Source organism: Octopus bimaculoides, chromosome 3 (assembly GCF_046866305.1).
Source record: "Octopus bimaculoides isolate indiv1 chromosome 3, ASM4686630v1, whole genome shotgun sequence".
NCBI classification, from domain to species: Eukaryota; Metazoa; Mollusca; class Cephalopoda; order Octopoda; family Octopodidae; genus Octopus; species Octopus bimaculoides.
Window position 1 is genome coordinate 160,034,488 of NC_142930.1, and position 5,000 is coordinate 160,039,487.

A 5,000-nucleotide genomic window follows, 5' to 3' on the forward strand; every position below is an offset into this window, starting at 1 on the left:
TTATTCAGATGCCATTACTGTGCACGAAATCTTACAGAGTTATTTTGTGGATAAACTGTTTGTCTAGACGGAAGTAGAACTGTACATTTAAAATGAGATTCCATGTTTTACATAATGCGGATCCTTGGGTAAATATCTTTTATCTAATAATATCTCAGAGGGTTTTATCGTATCGTATGAGGACGTTCATCGAATATTTAGGATAAACTATGGATACATTCTAATTGCGATAATAAAATAAGATGTGCTTCAAGAGGAAAACACAGCTGGTATTTAGTCTATCTACGCATATAATGACACACACACACACAGACACACATAGATCCATATTCATATATATTCATACATGCATGAATACATGCATATATACACATATCTATATACATATATGTATATGCATATATATATACACACATGTATATATATATACATACGTGGAGGCGCGTGGCTTAGTGGTTAGGGTATCAGCATCATGATGGCAAGATTGTGGTTTCGATTCCTGGATCGGGTGACGCGTTGTGTTTTTCAGCAAAACACTTCATTTCACGTTGCTCCAGTCCACTCAGCCGACAAAAATAAGTAACGCTGCGATGGACTGGCGTCCCGTCCAGCTGGGGAACACATACGCCATTGAAACCGGGAAACCGGGTCCATGAGCCTGGCTAGGCTTTAAAAGGGCGCATTTATTTATTTTTTTATATATACATACACATATGAATACATATATACACAAATACACACACATACACATATGAATATTTGCGCGTGTCAACGCACGAACTCTGGATACTTGAGTGAGTCTGTTACTTCTGCTAAATATTAATAAAAATATACAAGTACTCATATTTTGAGCCTTATTTTTCCTGTTTGCATCACTATACCTATAACTATGATTATATATTTTACATATTTACTTCTGAGTATATACATGTGTTTGTATAAGCGGCTTCTGATCCATCAGCGTCCCAAGAAAAAGCCATCTGTTTTCATCAATCTAAATCCTGTAAATAGATATATTTCCTGCTCACCAAACGAGTGTTGTCGGTGACCGACTCTCTCGTACTGTCCTTTTTACGATGGTCTTTCAATTTTATCGCTATTGTGACATGATATTATACCAATTTTGTCCCGAACTCCGACAGTTACTGGTTCAGAGTCTTGGGATTCGCTCACCATGTCAATTGTCTTCCTAAGAAGAAAAAAAAATGACCACCAAGACAACCATCATGTTGCCAATGGATTAACTTAAACCTCCATTCAGTCAACTTCTTTTCATACAAAAGTGACAACAAGCCTCACGGTTACCATTTCAGCTATCCTCAGCCACCAAATTAAAGAAATTTCAGTTGCTATTCTTTTCTTCTTTCCACTTTATGCCCAGGTGGCACACAAGGCTTCTGTTCTCTCTCTTTTCACGTGATCCTGTCGATGGCTGTGGTTCGCTACTATTTCCACTTTCCAAATCCACCAATCTGCCCCTCTTTTCCGCAAGGGCATCTTCTATAGAGCACTCACTGAGGCTGTGGAGTAAATACTCAGATTCGACATGCTCGTCATAACAAGTGACTTCGACGCCGAAGTTGGTAGTGATTCGGAGTCTTATTATGAAGTGAACGGCAGCCAACTTGAAGGGGATCCGAATGAAAGCGGCGAGAAATTCTGTGAGGTCTGCACCATGAACGAACTCGTCATTACAGGAACATTATTCCCGCACAAGAAAATACATGAATTGACATGCGTGTCACCTTATCATATTCTGTATCAATCTTCTAATTACTATTTGATTCTGATATCATTAGACATATCTGATCTGACAATGCATTTTATTGTATTTGTATTACAACTTTGCGTTGCCTAGCGTTGCCTAGACAATGATATTTGAAATGTGTTCCTTCTCCGTAATTTTGTATTGGTTAGTGTCACTGCAGTTTTGATAGAAAGTAGTGAGTAGGTAAATACTGAATATTAACATTATTTACATTATTTACATTTGACGGATATTTGTCCTCATCTTGTTTGTTGTTAACACAACGTTTCAGCTGATATACCCGCCAACCTTCATCAGGTGTCCTGGGGAAATTTTGAACTTGGGGAAATTTTGAACTTGGGGAAATTTCGAACCTTAGGAATGAGAACCCAGATTCGAAATTTTCGCAATACACCTGATGAAGGCTGGAGAGTATATCAGCCGAAATGTTGTGTTAACAACATACAAGATGAGGACAGATATTCGTCACATGTGAATAATATACATAATTCCTCATCTCTTAAATATAAGAACGGTATTGAATATTTAAACAAATCTTTTAAAATTAAAGTCCAATATTCAATTTACCTGTTATATGATTTTAAATAATTTAATTATTATCTTGTGGACCGGTAGCAAATGATTCACGGATCGGTACTGGTCCGCAGCCCGGTGGTTAGGGACCTCTGGGATAAAGTCTAAAGTTACTGATGACAAATTATCGTTTGATTTGTACACATAGTCGCAGGAGTGGCTGGTGGCAAAAAGCTTGCTTACCAACCACATGGTTCCGGGTTCAGTCCCACTGCATGGTGGCACCTAAGGCAAGTATTTTCTGCTATAGCCTCGGGCCGACCAAAGTCTTGTGAATGGATTTAGTAGACAGAAACTGAAAGAAGCCTGTCGTATATATATATATATGTATGTATTTGTGTGTATGTTTGCCCGCCCCACCATAGCATGACATCCGATGTTGATGTGTTTACGTCCCCGTAACTTAGTGGTTCGGCAAATGCGACCGATAGAATGAGTACTAGGCTTCCAAAGAATAAGTCCTGGGGTCGATTTGTTCGACTGAAGGCGGTGCTCCAGCATGGCCGCAGTAACATGGCTGAAACAAGTAAAAGAACAAAACAATAAAATAATTCACACACACGCACACGCACACACACACACACACACACACATACACACACACACACACACACACACACACACACACACACGCATACATACTCAGGCATTCACAAACATGCACACCGCACATTTTTTGGGTTTTGTATTCACAAGTTCTGTAGTTTCGGAACATGATGCATGGCAACATAAACTTATAATATTTTCATTCTGCATGTGTTTTAAATGTCTTATTCAATCAGAAATCCCTTTTATTAAATATTATTATCAATTGAACTCCTTTGAGACTCGTAAACGTAGCTCGAAAGATTTTCTTTCCTATTTTCAGATTTAATTATTTTCAAAATAAAACACTTTAATTCAACCATATTTATGCTTTTGAATAAATATTTGTATTTCTATAATGTAATTGTGGAGCCAGATCTCACTGTATGCCTTTCATTCGGTTACATCACATTATTTATTCTCTAACCATAAAAAGTCCCCCACCCCCACCACACAACACGCAAACGTACACACATACAGACATGCAAATGTACACACACATACACATATTGGAGTGTGTGTGTTTGTCCTTATATTTACTTGTGTAGTTTCCCTGAATGTCAAAGCATGACAGTGGTTTCGATAAATAGAAAGCGATAAATAATTGCCTGATTAAAATAAAACTCTTGGCAAAAATGCTCCAGTATGACCTAAGTTCAATGATTGATACAAGTGAAAGAACAACAAAATTTAAGAACCCAAGAGACGTCTGTGGCTGCATTTTAGCAATTTTCTTTTGATCTGTTCAAAATATCGATATATCCCCACATCAAATACCTGGAAGTTGAGCAACCACAATGTTATGGTTTATTGGTAAATTGAAAATGGATAATTTACAATACCATGCTTGTATTCACTTAAAAATAATGTCATCTTTACTTAACAACAAATTCTCATTGTTAGTTTGGTAACTATCGACTGGCGTTTAGTTGGTAGCGGATGTTAGACGTTACTGCAGTGTTTCTGGCGCTGACCCTCAATCATAAGCATGTGTATAAGCATTTATTCACACACAGGCGCTCACACACACATACACACATACATACACACATACACATCGTGCGCGAACACGCACACATTTCTTCTTCTTAATCCTTTTTGCCCCTTGTGGAGCATAGGGCCTCAACAGTTATTTTCCACTATTTTCGGGTCATTGGCGTGTTTCTTGGCTGCTTCTCATGTCACGCCGATGGTCCTGAGCTCGTCCAAAATGCTCCGCTTCTATGTCTGCTTCGGGCGTCCTCACTTTCTTTTCCCCTGCGGGTTCCATTCAAGTGCTTGTCGTGTCACATTTGAGGGTTCTTTCCGCAGTGTGTGTCCGATCCATCTCCATTTCCTTCGTCTAATGTGAAAATGTATGGGCTCCTGGTTGGCCCTTTCCCACAAGTCGGTGTTTGCCACTCTGTCGAACCACTTCAGATGGAGGATCTACCGGAGACATTTGTTGATGAAGGTCTGGATCTTCTTGTAGTTGCTGCAGGTGGCTCTCCATGTTCCAGAGCCATACAAAAGCACAGATTTTACGTTTGAACTAAATAAGCGGAGTTTAGTTCGAGTTGAGATGGCAGTGGACTTCCATACCGGCCGAAGAATAGCAAAGGCTTGCCAAGCGTTCTTACTTCTTGCAGTGATGTCCTCGTCTGATCCACCTGATTTGCTGATCTTGCTGCCAAGATAGACAAACTCACTAACATCCTCCATTGGTGCTCCCACGATTGTGATTGGCTCTTCCTGCTTGTTGTTGATACGAGGCACTTTTGTCTTTTCCTGGCGCGCACACTCAGAGACACTTATATACTGCATATATGCGTAGTTACTATAGATAACAAATAAACTGTACAAACAAACAGTTCAAAGTGTTTTTGTTGTTTGAGATAAATGAAGGAAAGAAGAAAAAGCATAAAAATAGAAGATTAAAAAGAGGTAAGAAAACCAATAATACCACTTTTGGAATCCGACTTGGAATTCGTTTTCCGTAAGCGAGTCGAGGACCTCCTGCGATTCGCTCTAGATCCCGACAACGGTGTTAAAACGGCGATCTTTGAGCTGTATTTTGATCTTGGGGGAGGCGATG

The 5,000-nt window shown here is 39.2% G+C and overlaps 1 protein-coding gene across 7 annotated transcripts in view; it reads right to left on the minus strand.

The window, feature by feature from the left end:
* LOC106875510 (uncharacterized) overlaps nucleotides 1-5,000 on the minus strand; it is a 342,680-nt gene that overhangs the window by 34,526 nt on the left and 303,154 nt on the right. The window lies entirely within an intron of this gene.